This window comes from Xiphophorus maculatus, chromosome 22 (assembly GCF_002775205.1).
Source record: "Xiphophorus maculatus strain JP 163 A chromosome 22, X_maculatus-5.0-male, whole genome shotgun sequence".
Taxonomy (NCBI): Eukaryota; Metazoa; Chordata; class Actinopteri; order Cyprinodontiformes; family Poeciliidae; genus Xiphophorus; species Xiphophorus maculatus.
The window spans coordinates 27,868,166-27,884,810 of record NC_036464.1 but is presented as its reverse complement, the minus strand read 5'-3'; positions in this window follow the sequence as shown (position 1 = coordinate 27,884,810).

The window sequence follows — 16,645 nt, the reverse complement described above, 5'->3', positions numbered from 1 at the left end:
CCTGTGCCCTGCAAATGTCAGCTCATTGGGTTTTTTTCTTCCATTCGATCTTACAAATCAATAATTTCAAAATTCACCCGGGACGGTAAACAAGAGTGTTTTCAGCTGAGTGGGTTCTCTTGGGGTGCCTTTAGTTGAGCAGGTTGATTTTTGTTTTGTTTCGTACAGCTGACAGATAACTGGTAGCTGAGCAGTGAGTTTTACAGCTGTAAACCAGAGGAATGTTATTTGTTGTTACCACTTTTCAAAGAGACATTGTCTCTCACATATGAACAGATCTCCTGCTGGTCTTTCTAAAGCCATCGTTGTGCCTCGGTTAATATAACCTCTGCAGGGTAAACGTGTCGAATGATTAAATCAGCAGCATGCAAGCTCGGGCACAGATGATTGCACCACCTGAAGGTTGCAGTCTAATTGATTGATTATTTTATGTCCAACAAAAGCAGCTGGCAGCGAGTTCATGGTGCACTCGGCTGTTTCCCATCGTGGCAAATACACAACCCTCTACTTCTACAATCTGTCTGCTTTTAAAATGCCAAGAGATCAAGTTTATTATTCAGTCAGTGGAAGCCCAACTAACCCCAAACGTCTTTTTTCCATAATATTCTCACAAAAACAGCAGATACAAGAGGGCATTATAAATAAAAATATTACATTTCACATTGACCTTTCAACTTAATGAAGCAGGAGAAGAACCGCAAACAGCAGCAGTTTCTGCTATGGGTGAAGTGGGCAGCTGCCCAGGGCAGCTTCCCCTTCAAGGGCGGCTTTATCTGCCAACCTAGTAAAACAGTCCTGAAGTTAAATCTGTAGCATTTTTCCAGCTTGAAAAGTAAATATTTACTAAAGGGTAGAACTTTTTTATTACAGCTGTACAATTTAATTTGTGTTCTTGGGGTATAATAGTGTAAATTGTCTTAATAAAAACCTTTTTTTAGATGTTTCTTGACAGTTGTGCCATGAAATTTGTGGCTTGATCAAAATGCAGTTGAAGTACACAATTTTGTAAATTTTTGGTGCAATGCTGCAATTTATTTTAATTGGATGTATTTTTTTGTGTTTGTATTGTATACTGTTAGCAGCATTGTTTGTGCCTTGTGTTTATTATATTATTCTAGTTTCTTGAAAAGTTTCACAACCTGAAAGAAAACTGTCAGAATTTGTCTCACTGAACAAAAATAATGCATATCCTGTCAACAGTAAATCGCCACTTTTTGAAAAAATTATCATCAACCTATTGAACTTTATTGTCAAACTGTTTATATATAAATTGTTTTATATTTCTGATGTCTATTTGTGTTATTTCTGTCTACTTGTCTGGTATGACATGTACTGCTGCCTTTCTTGGCCAGGTCATATTTGTGTCAAATAAAGGTAACCACTAATTAATTAGCAGTTTAATAAAATAAATGGCGCATCAGTAATGTAAACTTATGTAAATTCTTAGTTTTCTGTTTGTAATAATTTTGCAAAAATCTCAAACTCATTTTCCACATTGTTATAATTTGGTATTTGTGTGAAGAATTTTGAGAAAAGATCAATTTGGAATAAGTCTGCAACAAAACGTGGAAAAAGTGAAGTGCTGTGAATATTTCAAGCATTTTCTATTGAAGAATTTTGTTCAGCAGGTTGAATAATTTTGAGAATTGTTGCTGAATGTTGGATTTGCTTTTTGTTAAAGTTGGCTAAAAGATTTGTAATATCAGGATAATTAAACAATTAATTACACTGTTCTTGTGTATTTTGTTTATTTCAGTGAACGTTACGTTGTTTTATTTTCTTATAGGCCTAATTAACTGTGGGAGTCAAAAATCTTACACTTTCGTTTGTTGCTTGATATTATAGAACTGAACGAAGAACACAATAATCTGATTAATTTTATCTATACTCAATTTGTAATTTATTTTTTTTCACCGAAGAGTTTTTACGGCGCTAGTGGCTCGTATTTTTTCTACAGTAGGCTGACAGGAAACACGGAAGGAGAGGGGAGAAGACATGCAGCAAAGGTCGTCGGGACCGGGAGTCGAACCCGCGACGTCCGCGCCGAGGACTAAGGCCTCCAAACGTGGGGCGTGCTAACCCCCTGCGCCACCACAGCACGCCCCTACCCAATTTGTAATTTAACTTTCAGGGATAATAATACAAATGGAATATTATTAGAAAATAGTAATTCATTCAGATGTTAAGGTGCCTTTGGGTGTTCACATATATAGTTTTCTGTGACATTTCTATAGCAGCATAACCCAGATGAGGGCAGATGCCAATCCCTACAAAATACTTACATTCTAACAGTTTACAATGTATTTATTACAAAGCTATAGTGACAGTTGTTGACCATTTTAAAATATTTTTTTCTGTATTTTTTTATGTTTCAATATTTTCTGTGTCTGAATGTAGCTCTGCTGTAAAAAGGAATTGTGAAGAAGTGAAGGATTTAAATAATGACTAAGTTTCTTGGACAGTTTAAGGATTATTTCACATCGCCTTTGTTTTATTGGACTTTGTGGAGAAGCAGTAGGATGAGGATGAGAGGCTTGATGACATGACACATAAATAACTGGCTGGTGTCAGACTCACCCTGTTTTATGGCGGCGGCGGCGGCTTCACGGGGCTTTCTGTGCCGCGTGGGACTGTTTTATGACCTCGTAGAACAGCTTTGTGAAGTGGACTTCCAGAGACGCATTTATTCAGCTCAAAACCAAAGATTGACAATTATTCTAAATTATTTCCTTTCATTCGGAAGATGAAAGCGCCAAAGACGAATCCCGGTTGTTCACCCCAGGGGAAGGCCTGGAGGCAGCTCATGAACTCAGAACCAGCTGGAAAGATCACGTCTCGCAGTTGGCTTCAGCGCCATCAGTGTCTTCACAGATGAGCCGGAGGAAACGCTTAGGAGGAGAAAATGGATGGATGGAAGGAATTTTTATAGAAGCTTAGATTTTAACACCATGGATGTTTCTGGGAGCGTCAAGATGGCAGCTGTAAAATCTGACTATCAGTTTCTTCAGTCAGTCTTACACACACAAGGAACAAAAATGAAACTTTTCAACATGAAAAATTAGAGATGTGTGGATGCAGGGTGTTGGGGTTCTGATCCTGGTATCTACATGTACATGTGCTGATACTCCAAACTAGTTAGTTTGAATTGGAAGTTCAGTTTGTTTGGTACACACTAAGAAAAAATGAAACAATTAAATCAAAAGAATAAAGTCAAAATAACATGAGAATAGTAAAACAAAACAAAACAAAAAAAAAATAAAATATTGGTAAATCTGGCATAACACCGGTATTACTATTGGATTTTAATATCAGTCCAGTTTTTCATTTTTGAGCATCCCTATCAGTTACATTTCTGTAGTTTAGAAAACTAACCTGTAGTAATAATAGCTCACTTTCTAAGTTAACCTGAAGAAAAGTTATACAAAGATCTGAAATTATATTCAACTTAATAATAAAGAGGCAGGCTCACAAATACGCTCATAAGAAATGTCTATGATCCAGCTTTTAGTTTATGTATTCATCTTCAGTGAGTTTAACAGATTAACTCTCACCTTGCCATATACCTGTCAAGCTTTGGGTTTGAGAATACAGGAAATGTCGTCTGGAGTTGGGGGCTTGGGGTGGGGGCAGGCGAGTGAACGAACGTAAAATGGGGGTGGAGAGGAGGAAATAGACCACATAGATATAAACATGTACGTAGATGCCTCAATGAGCGCTGAGTCCTACATTACGGCGCCACCATCTCTTATGTGGCAGTAGAGCGATTGGAGCTCCCTACAATATGGAATATTTACGGCACCTTCGTTCGTCACACTTAGAAACTCATCTACCAGCCATGTACCGCCACGATGATTTCTGCCACCTGTTTGTTGAGACCGAGATGATATGAAACAAATTTTCCGGTTTGTCCGTAAAGCTACACTTAAACTGTAACTAACTCAGCTGCTGGCTGTGTTCAGTCTATCCGCTTACCTGTATAAATACTTCCACAGTGTCCCTTCCACACCGTTCGCTTTCAACCAGCATCTCCTGGAGGAGAAAGGTTGCCGTACTCCAGGCATCATGCCAGTCATTTTAAGGATTAATGGTCCCCCAAGAACGATGAAAACCCGGGCATTATCATCAATCAATAAAATTCCCACGGGCCGAACTTGAAAATTGGACATTATGCTGCTAACACTTAGCATTCTTCAACTACTCAAATGCGGAAGTCAGAGTTCTGCACAACGCAAATGATGTTCCGTCCGGAACACAGAGCGCTAAATAATAAAACATAAATTAACAAAGCTTCGAGGCAGGTACATTTTCCTCAAGGAATTTTAATAATCAAGGTACTAGAATCATTCGAGGAATCGTGTCACCTCTGGAGTATGCCACCCCCCCCCAAAAAACCCCTCTAAGTACATAATTATGAAAGCTGTTTGAATGCAAGCGGATTCAGACTCTAAAAGTGGACTGTGGTGCAGGGCATTCTGGGTAAATACAAACAAAACAAACATGTTAGTCTAGCGCTAGTGGGCGAAATGTCTTGTGGTCTTTACCAAAGAAAAAAGAGAAATTCTACAGGAGCTAAAATCTGACACCACTCCATTTGTTTACATTTCGTGAAGAAGTAATTTGTGCTCATGTCTTCTTCTGAGATTTTCTTGTTTCCTTCAGTGTTCTTGGTGCAGCGCCCCCGCAGGCGAGGAGGGGAACAGGTTTTTCAAAGTCTTTCTTTGGTTTGACGCAGAGCAAAGTTAAAGAGAACATCAGCCAAAAATGTAACAAATGTTGCAGTTTTGGTTCATAATCACTACTGGACTATCAGGTGTGGAAACACTGATTAATTATGAAGTTTTCTGGTATTTTCTGGTGAACAGAAATAAACAGAACTGTGCGCTATACTGTTGCATTTTGTGCTCATACCTTCCAGTGTATAATTACAAACTTGATAATTATATAATTAGCCACTACACAGACAAAATTACTTACTAGAAACACTGTGATTAAACAAGCCTTTCTACTGTGACCTATTTTTAATTATTCTAAAGAAAAGGCGCTGAGAGAAGTGCATCCAACAGTACAATAAAACAGGAGATTACATTTTGAGCAAAACTGAGTATTCTGTTGATATTTTTAAAGCGTTTTTAATAATTCATGAGCAATTTACATTGTTTCTAGCAGTAGCAGCAGATTGTGCGGTTTCTATGTGAGGAATGGTAAATGGCTTGTACTTGTAGTCATTGACCATTACAGAGGAGCCCAAACCACTTCACACTACAGTCAGTCAATCAGCCATTCACACACACGCGCATATCCGCTGCCATGGGTGCCACCAGGCCCTCTGACCACCACCAGCAGGTCAGGCGGTTGAAGTGTCAGAATGACCCAGGTGAATGGAAAGGGGATCGAACCAGCAACCTGCTGATTGGGGGCGAACTCCTACAACCGTCGGCACCACCGCCTCTGTTTAATTTTATATATTATTTTATATATTAAATTATATTGATTATATAAAATATAATTATTATATATTATATGTTATTATTATAATTATATTGATTATAATTATATTGAGCCATATTTTTTTATGGAGCTGTTTTATAACTCGACTCGGTTTGGACTTATCTCAGTCTCTCATATGAACCCAAACTGTAATTTGTAACAAGTTACTGGATATTGTGACTTTTCAGACAAAGTTCTGGGGATGCAGAGCGGAACCAGAACTAGAAGACCTGAGAGGTCTGGAAGGTTGATCCAACAACAGCAGATCTTTAAGCCATTCAGTGATTTGTAAAGTACCAGCAGTATTTTAACCTTTAACCTTGTCTATTCTCTTAGTGAAGAACTGGGGTGGCTTTTTACGTAAACAAGCTTATTCACTTGTGATTTAACTTTTATCACTTATTTAATGAAAACACTGCTATTGCAAAATTGTGTTTTTTCAACATTAACAGAATGTAGACAAAGATTTGTAATGGAAATGCAGCTACTGACTGCTCACAAGTAATTTAACAAATCCATTCCCATAAGTAGAAGTCTCAGTTCCTCCAACTGGCCTGCCTCCATTTCAATCTGTGACATCAACTTAAACTTCCAGAGTGACTGGAAATCGGCGCTGAAGTTGTACTTGTCTGCCAAGTCATTTTCTTTTCAGTGATTTTGTAATCAGTTCCTTATCACAGTGGCCTCCAGCTCATGTCTAATAGATTTCCCTGCAGCTAATAAGCACCTCTTGTCTCCGTACGTCATTAGCCTTTTAATGAAAACGTGACTCCTATCTGTGGCCCTGACTTCGGCTCGGCTCCTCCAAGCTGCAGACATCACAACAGCAGAGGGAAAATGTCGGTACTCGTTTTTATTCTATTCAGTGCTGGGAATATGGAGAGCGCCAGCTGCCTCTGCTGAAAATAAGCAAAGTAGATGCAACTGTTGGTTAGTTTGCAATATTTTTGCAGCGTTTCAAACAAATGACCAGACGTAACAATGGAAAGTGAAATTTAATTTGATTAAATGTATTGTGGCAGGTATGATTGTTGTGTTTAAGGTGAAGTCCGCCACAGAGAGGTGACCTCTCCCTCTCTTTATCCTACCTAATCAAACCGTTCACTTCCGGGTTGGGGATCCACCGGAGCTGCCAGGTTCAGATCAGGGGTCCTGATGGAGGCCAAACTGGCATAAATTCAGATCCACACAGAGGTGAGTGATAGTTGTCTTAGATTGCTGATTGGATGCTAAACCTTTTATTCTCCTCTCGGTAGTTGCCGGTGGTGTGATGCGGGACAGCCGCTTCCCCCAGTAATGCCAGTTTCTCTTCACCCCTCTCTCTCTTGGATGGGATGTTAAAGCTAAGAAACAGACATTCTGCATTACTGTTGATGTTGTTGTTGTGGCCTGTTGGCTATCGCCATGGCGTCTGCTTGCTGCTGCTGCTTCATCAGCGCACGGACTTGGATCTGGTCGGCTGCCTTGGTGGACTGATTCTATACAGCCGGCAAAGCTGATATTTGTATGAAGGGGGTTGGGTGTGTGTGTGTGTGTGTGAGGTAGATTTGTCACTCTACTGGACAGAAGAACAACACAACCAGTTAGTTATGTCCAAAACTTGTTGGCAGCCCCTCTGACCTTTTCACTCTCTTCTTTTAATCTTTTTTTTGAGAAATACATTTAATACCTGTTTAGAAAGTTATAATTTTCAAAAGATACTTTTAATCTGACAAACTAGGCTCATTGGTATGTACAGTATATTCCAATTTATTGAATATGAATGCAAACTAGAAAAACAAAATTTCTGAAGAAATTTAGCCGGGGCCTGCCAAGGCGCGCCCGTCTGGTTTGTGCCCGGCGTCGTCACGCTACAAATTGGCATCGACGCTAAAGGATGCTGCAATGTAATCAAGTTCAGATTTCTTTAGCCGAAATCTCTTTGCTTCCTTGTCTTTCGTTAGGCGATGAAATACGTTCATGTTTGGTTCGGTTCAGTTCTACTCTAGTGGGCAGACTGTACCGCAGCTGCTGCGCTACAGATATTTCTCCGCTGATTTTCAGTAAAACTCTACAACGGAGAACCTGGAGGTTCTGGTTCGGATGAACAAAATAAACCCAGATATTTTATGTTTTATTATTTGAAATTATTGATAGGCCAAGCATAATGAAAAAAAACTCAGATCATGAAGTTATTTTATGTAATTCAAACAAAAATTATAATTTACATCATACCAAGCTAATATTATGTAGTTCTGCTGTTTTTCACTGTCGGCACAAGACGGCAGCTGAGAGTATCTGTATCCGAAGCAACTGATTCAGTGAAGTAGCTTAATATGCTAGTTCCGGTTATTTGTGGCAATTTCTGCAAGTCACAATAGCTCTAGGTTGAGGTAAAACAAAATTGCCTTATTTCAGCTGATCAGATTGATGTTAACAGAGATTTTGTAGCCTAACAGGTTTCACGAAAGCCAGTTAGCAAAGTGCTAACATGTGAACAAATTGTGGTTCCATCAAGCTAGCAGCTACGCTATCAGAGCCACAACAAAATATCCCACAGCAGTCAAACTTTTAAAATCGATCACATTTCTTAAAGAACACATTACATTTAACAACTGTAAGCAGTTCTAATAATACTTACCTTAACCAAGCAGTCGGAAGCAGAAAGCTCTTCTTCTTCTTTTTGTTTTTAATGGCGGTTGGCAAGCAACTTAATGGTGTGCATTACCGCCACCTACTGGTATGGAGTGTGGATCAGGGCGCAACTTAAAAAAAAAACAACACTAAATCCTTTCTATCAGTTTAGTTTTCTTAAGAAATTTTATGAAATAACATAAATATTCATGGGGCGTGCTGTGGTGGCGCAGGGGGTTAGCACGCCCCACGTTTCAGTTAACCGCTCCCCAATCTAAAGTCTTACATATAATCCTGTTACCTTCAAAAATGTAATAACCGCTTTATTTATTTTGTGTTTAATTAATATCTTATTAAGTTTAAATGTCTCTATATCATATTTCCTAATTTATTGTACTTGCTTTATATTTTCCACAATTAATTATTACATGTTCTACTGTTTCCATATCCATACCACACTCACATCTACCTGTTGGATGTTTACCAATCAAATTTAAAGTTTTGTTTAATCCAGTATATCCAAGGCACAATCTTTTTTTTTTTCATACTTGCTCTTTTCGCTTTTCAGACTTACAATACTTCATTTGAGCCAGCTGGGGGAGACAATTCTCTGTTTTAGCCAGTAGGGTATTAGGGCGTTTGTAGGAGTTTTCCCATTGAATTATAATGGGGTTTTTTTCGTAGTTTTTTGCGAATTATGTCGCCATGTTCATCCCGAATCCCACCAAAAGTAATAGCTGGAATGGCGTGAATTTTCTGCAGGTTTTGATACCTCTTTTGTAGGTGTGCACGCAGCGGTATGAGCCGCATTAACGGTTACGGATGAAAAATAAAGAATTATAATAATAAAGAAACTTTTCTTGGGAGAATAGCAATAGGTTCCTGCCATTGCTTTGCATGGCAGGCCCCAATGATTGCAGGTGTGAGCTCAAGAAGACTGAAACTGAAAAACAACTAAATATTTCATGGTATAAAGGGTTTTACAGGTTTGATATTTTTCATATCTTCTCAAAAAGGTTTCTTTTTAAATGAATGGCTCTTTAGCACAGTATATGGAACAGGCTCATGAGTATGATAACATGGTTTTAATGACACATTAAAACCATGTAATTATAAGTGATATATTTCATTAGATTGAGATAAGGGGTAGGATTTCAAACAGAAAAGTAGTGGTAAATTATTTCGTTTTTGGTTATTTATGCACATGTTTTTTTCTCTCCTACTGATTGTTTTTTTCTTAATTTTAGAAATCAGTTTGAAATAAATAAATGATTTTAAGATATTTGTCTCAGTAGATATTTAAAAATAAATTAATTATCAAAGCCTTTTTTTACTTAACAGAGACCTTGCTCCTTAAAAAAAGGTATGCATACTTTTGAAAACTGTATTTAAATAAAAAAGGAATCTCTTGGCTTAAATAAGTTCTTTTCAAAATTTTGTTGTTTCTTTAGCATTTTAAACATGGGGACATCCATTATTTATTAAACTGTTAATGCTTAGTATTACTCTAATGATGCAGCTGAAAGAACATGACTCAATATGAAATATTTACTTTAGTTCATTAAGAGGAAAACAAACACAGCCCAGTCACTCTGAACCCATACAACAGTTTTAACATGAAATGCTTTGGGGGATTGCAGAACCAAAGGTCATCTCCTGGCATTAGAACCTCTGTGCAAAATGATAGTAAAACCCAATTGCAAGAAAACATAATAAATCAAAATAGGTTAAGAAGCTGTAATCACTTTAGTTTTGAGTAGTTTCTCAGTCCAAATGTGACTGGATCGCCAGCAACTACTTAGAAGGTATGTTTAAAGTTGTCTTAAATAAATAGTCTTGATCTTGGTGTGACAAACTCATTAACAGTTTAACATCTTATTGGTGTTGTTTTGTTCCATTTTGGTGGTTCAGTGAACTCTTCTCAGGTTCCATGAAGAAAGTTGAGGTTTCCTCTAGCGTCTCATCCAACCCCATAAACTAGGTCACAATATCTGACCCAGTTTGGTTCAAAAGACACAACTTCTGTCCTGCAGCATAAACTCAGCGAATAGCCAGCAGGATATTTTTTTGGTTCTTGCTTCGCAGTAGGCACTTTCTTTGTACAGCAGGAAAGCAAGCAGTGGCAGAGGGAGACGTTATGGTCCAATGGTAAGTATATGGTCAGGAAGCACTTTCAGCATTTAAGCGCATCTGTACCAAAATTTTACTTTTACAAGTTTCCCTCCGATTTAGCAAAATAAAACATTTGTGCACCCACAATTGAAGTCTACACATAACTGAACTTTATTAAAATGAACAGAACAAATAAAATATTTTTGTAGACAATGTTTACTTCAATTAAAGAGCAGGAGTGTGAGCAGATACTGAAAATAGTTCACCTTGATTGACGATTGATTGGCTGGTCACTGGTCAGAATTGGTCATCCTGCTAATATTCAGACTAACTCCTCCAGACTTTAGAAATAATAGGAAAACAACAATTTGATGAGCTTCCAGTTCTTCCAGCAATACACATGTATAAACCTTAATAGGGCATTAAACTAGAAGAAGCTGTTATAAAATATTGACTCTAGTATCATAACATACAATAGCGCCTGCAGCTCTACGCACTGTGCATACCTTGAGATTCTCTAAGTAAATAAAAATGTTATTAAATTTTTTTATTAACTCTTTTTATTGTGATCAAAATAGAGGAGAAAAAAGTTGATTTGTGTGAAAACTTCTTGTACGTAGTCCACATCTGTGTGAGTTTGTGGGGTTGTCCACGTATCCATCCTAAATCTGAATGTTATTGGTCAGTTTACTCATGTTTATTTGGCAACTTGGTGCTCCTTCTGCTAAATGTGTCTATGCAGTGAAGTTAGCTAAAATGAATTACCGGAGTCGAGTGAACCGTGCCTGAGCGTGTTATCATGTGTGCTGTTCGGGGGGGCAGTTGAACAGATTTTTTTGTGTGGTTTTGCAAACCGAGGAGCTGATGGGTCACCCAGTTGACCGACCATGATATCTGCTGCACTCTTCCTGCGTGTCGCACTAAGGCGACACGCAGTCGCCTTAGTGCGACTGCGTGTCCCTAGTGGGAATTAGGCAGTTAAATCCAGTGGAAACGTTCTGAAAAGAGTAGAAATGAAACATTGTTGCTTCACCTTCTCCTCCTCTGAATATCTCAGACTCTTCATCTGGAGATCTCCATCCTCCACCTCCCATGGATCACACAGAAAGGCTTTGTTCCCTGTCTTTATTCTTTAGTATAATTTGTAAAAAAAAAAGAAAAAAAAGAAAGAAAGCCTATTAGATTGCATTACGTGCATGTGGCCTGTATTTGTGTGTTTAGGTTTGTGCTGCTGTTGTGCAACATGATGTGAGTTGGTGATGTGGTTGTGGGTCAGGTGCAGTGGTGGTGTTGTGCGTACCCTCCGATAATATCCTGCAGGCGCCCCTGATGACTTAATCCAACATTGTCCCACTATCACAGCCACTACCACCCATATTTTCCTTTCCATCCTGCTCTACTCCTGCCCCTCTCTCTTCCTTTCCATCCTCGTCTCCTCCCTCCTTTTTGCCGGTGTTCACACTGCGGACTAATCACTGGCTCAATAAATCAGCGGCTCAGCTGATAGCCATTACTTCAAATTAGAGCCGCTTACCCCACGAGGGAAAGCAGCTGATGCCTTCATAAAGGCGCGTTTCATTAGCGGCTATCGACCAGGGCCGAAGCAGCGGCGAGCCCGCGGGACAGCTAGCACAGCAGGGAGAAGAGGGATGAGAGAGGAGGGGAGCAGAATGAGAGACAGACTACTTCACAACAAAAACTCAAAGTTGGTTCCAGTAAATAAATCTTGGCTGTGGATAAATTCCCTCTGCCAGGATTTACTCTCCTATAACAGATGGGATCGGGTGGAAGAATTACGCATGTGCCGGTTTTGAGGCAAGAGAAACGTAGCAGGATGTAGAAGATGGCGGCCTCTATCTCCCTTTCTGCATCTTTTGCTTTGACTCGGCATGTCTGAGGTGTAGATGTGGGTCACACATCCACATCTTCAGTCGATCGAGCGCCTTGTGGAGAAGCAGCTCATACATCACTTATGTAAGGGGTGATACTTTTTTTTTTCTTGTTTTTATTTCTTGAGACATAGTGTTCACTATTTTGCCCACAGATGGCAGTGTGGGATAAGTGATCTGAGCCTGACGTCTTATTGTCCAGTCACCCTCTTATCTGAGGAAAAATCCAGGGATTCAAGGCTACACCTCACTCCTCCGTTTCTCTTGTTTCCTTCCTTCTCCAGTTGGAATGATAAATCAGACATCCTACAGAGAGATGTGCATTCAAATCCCCACCTCTATCAGCAGAACCAGTTTCATCCATAAAAAGGTTTTACCTCCCCTCTCTCTGTTAGACTGGGTGGTGGGATAATGAGACAAACATGATGCAAGGTGTTCCAACCGGGACTAAAGCTTGTCGCATTTAATGCTTCAGATACTTTGCGAAGCGCCGTTAAATCTCAGACTGAGCAGGAATCTTGCTACAAAATCGTCTGGCTGATGTTCGAGGCCGCTGCTCACGTCTCACTTTCTCCAAACAGCGAGAGGCTGTCAGACCATCATCACTCCTTAACTCCAAGTGCCCTAAATGACTGTTACCAGCATTTATGCTACCCTCCACCTTTTAAAGCACTTGTCCTTGTCACAGCCACTTCTTTGATCCACTGAGCCTTTATTGTTCCTGAAAAGCACATTGAGGACCAGTAAACTCTCTAAATCACTAAATGACAAATGCTGTGTGTGACTTTTTTTCTGTTGCTTTCTAAGTGACGAGCATAAACAAGATAAAAACTGTTATCAGGGAGGCTGTTGAGTTTGATTCTGAAAGGTATATAAGAGTCCTGCAAAGCTAAACCATTCAAATACAGCTCTCTGATTTCATTTAATGAAGAGTTTATTATTATTATTATTTTTTTTTCATTTAACCCAAAGGAAAATTAAATATTGTATCTCGTTCAAGTATGCTTACAGAGTCATGGATGATGAATCTGTGGGAAGGGATGTTTTTTGTGAAGAAGCCTCTGACTTCAGACTATAGCTGCATTTTTATTGACTATAGAATTGAGGAATTGAAATTACTACAATAAATCTGCTTAATAGAAAGATGGCAACTTTTGAAAAAAACTCATCTTTTTCAACAAAAAGTGTTTTCTCTAGGATGAGAGAACTGTATCAAAATTTGCATGTTTTGCAGAACTTCAGTGGAAACTTTTTTTTTTACATCATGTCAGTTTGTACACAGCAGCATAGTGCTTCTTTGCAGGGATTAGCCTCCTTTAAGTCTCACAGCATTGTACAGTTCAAACGTTGTCAGTCAAACGTGTTGAATCCATAGCTCTTCTGCAAAAATCACTCACAGAATTTTCCCCAAAATGCCACATATTCAGTTCAGATATCATGTATCTGTTAACATCTGTAACTGCAATGATTTTTAATGCCTTATCATGTGAATTCAATCTAATTAGATACTGTCAGGCTCAATTCACTTCAATCAATAAAATTGTGGATAATTTTACAGGTAACAGCACAATTTTCCAAGTTGTGAGCATATTTTGGAGTGTGGTTGTGCAGTGTAAAAAATAACAATTGTAAACAGGAACAAACTTTTAATCATATTTTGGAAAGATGAGTTAAATTTCATTAGCCTCACCTGGTATGCTTATTAACTGTAACCTAGTCTTAGGAAATGCATTTACAGATTAACATTTACTTAAATGCAGCACTCCAGAAAGGGTTACAAAAAATCTATAAGTGTTTGAAGCTTAATTGTATGACAGAGAGATCCTTTACTATTTTGGAGACAACATGAAACAGTGGGAAGGTCAATGTTGATTCAACAGCATGAAAGAGACTGAGCAAAAGTAGCATTCCCAATGATGTGAGGTCAAATTCCGGAAAGGAAGTGATGTCAGGGTTTTTCTTTTGCTCTGACATAAGATGAGGTCTGGAGACATCTACTGAAGCAGCTCGAGGAAAGGTGAGAAACTATGATTTATATTCTTATGAGTATGCATTATTATTGCTGATAGTGTTGCTGATAGTGTTTCTCTAGAAGTCCCACTTCATTGTTTTTGTACTTTATTGTGTTGTTCTTAACCCCCATGGAACAGGAAATTTAAGAAATAGTAAGTCTAATCATTCTTTTCGGGGCTTTTTATTTGTAATTGTGAGCATTTTAATGGTATATTATGAGTGTTGCATTGACAACACTTTCTTTTAATATTTTAATGGATATTGTAAGGTTTGATGGCATTTTAAGTTACTTGTAAAGTTGAAGGCTTTTATTTTGAAGAACCAGTGTCGTGTCAGCGAAACACTTGTTTTTCCTGGAGCTTCAGCAAACATGGCTGAATGTCATTGTGCTTTCAGAACCTAATATTTTCCATCCACAAGGAAACTTTGTCGAAGAAATGCTGCAAGTTCATTATGATGAGATACAAACTGTTTAGGATGATGTCCAGTATGTTTCCCCTCATTTCTCTTTTTGGGTCACTTAATAAGAAAGACCCTCACCTTGTTATTCTTGTCAAACCCTTCCTCCTCTTCCTCTTCTATCTTCAGTTCCGAGAAGCCCGTCTCTTGCAAGGAGAATGTGTTCCTGTCTTCCTCTGGAAGAACTGGAGGGGTGAAAGGAGCGAGTAGTCCTCTTCCTGGAGGGGGGCACTGGCAGGAAGGGAGGCGACTGGATGAGTGGCCAGCTCCAACAGGCGCTGGGCCTCCTTGGACTGGTTGGTGTTTAGGTACCGGACGTAGAACTTGTCCGACGTACTGAGAACAAACACATTATTAATCTTTGTTTTTCTAAACAAGGGGACAGCAAGAACAGTAAACTGAGAAGCAAAGCTCACGCGTTGCAATAGCCGAGCAGATGTCTTTGAAGGTGGGCCTCCCCACTCCCCCCCAGGCAATCTAGAGGCTTCAGAAGATTCTTGGCCCCAGTTTTGGCCCCAATATAGAACTCCAGGTCCTGCCGGTCCTCCTTCAAAAGGAAAAAAATGTTGGATGTTACAAACCTTCTGTAAACATTCAACTTCTGGAGGAAGATGTGTCAGGTCTAAATACCTATTAAACAAAACACAGGAAAGACAAGAGAGTTAGATTCTTTGTTTCTCGCGAGGAGAGCAGACAGAGATGTGTTCACAGTTACAAATTAAAATCTTATCCAGACATTTGGGGATCTGAAGAACTGTTGGCACCGGTCCAGATCTGCCGGTGACAAGATGCGCAGCTCCTTGGCAGACTTCACCTTCATCAGGAGGATGGCCAGCGTCTTCTGAAACTGCACGATACACGAGTGGACGCCCCTCTGGGCATTAGATAGCCTGCTCTCCTTGGATGGAGTGTCCCTTAACACTACATACTTGAGGAACTGGTGGATGTGCCAACCAGCTGAAAGAGAGGTGAAAATTAAGTATCTATTGTTTAGTGGCCTTGCAGTTCTCCTATGAATAGAAGAGAGCTGCTCGCCCCTGGATTTTCACCATGTCATCCTGCTGGCTGTTCCCGGATGACATGATGACAGGCCCTCACCCTGACCTCACCCTGAACATCCTGGAGTAAGCCTCATCTCTGGTTTGGCGTGGGGCATGCGCTTTCCCGGAACATCCTGTGTAAAGAATCAGAACATATTTGTCAAGTGATCTTTTCATTTCGAGCATTTATCAGCATTAAAAGTAGGTCTGGAAAAAAAATCATATACCAATGGCTTTTGGGAGGAGGAGATGTCTGTTCAGCTCATCCCCCATGACAGACTCATCCACAGCCGAGGACTGGGTCTGGGGATTCTGGCTCTCAACTTATGGTGTGGCCTGGAGAGAGGGCGCTGTAGGCCCATGAGTAGAGGGAGTTGCAGAGGCAGAGGGTGAAGGCTGGCTGGACCCTGGCTGGAGTGTGGAGGTACTTGTATCCGGTCCGAGCTTATGGAGCTCCTGCCTCTCCTGCTGCAGCTCCCTCCCCAGCTTGCGGCAGCTGCTGCAGTCGGTGTGCGGGGGGGAGGAGAGGGGTTCCTGGGTGAAACCAGGTCCACTCCCTCCTCCATGTCACTCCTCAGGTGTAAGGAGGAGGCCATAGGAGGATGGGGCTGCGTCCCCCTCAACAACCTCAGCTCTTTGAGGGTCTCATCGTAATGAGCAGTCTGGAAGGCGTTACGCAGCGATCCGTTCTCTCTTCTGCAGCTCCCGGCGGCTGTGCTGGAGGTGTTTGCCCAGCCTCCAGGAACTGTACTCACACCCTTCCACAGGGCTGGGTGTCTTCCTGATGTTCACCCTCCCGTGAGCCAGCTTCAGCACACGTAATTTGGAAATGTTAACTATGAACAGGTTGTGCTTCGGTGGAAGAATAATTCACAGTTGCAATAAATAGGCTACATACTATCTTGGTTTCATCCCAAAAAATTGTGGGTTTTCCTAAGAATTGTTTTTCCACTAAATTTGACAGGAAGGGAGCAGAGAGAAGGGGAAAGGAACTGAGGACAGACTTTGAACTCGGGTCGGTCGCATTGAGGC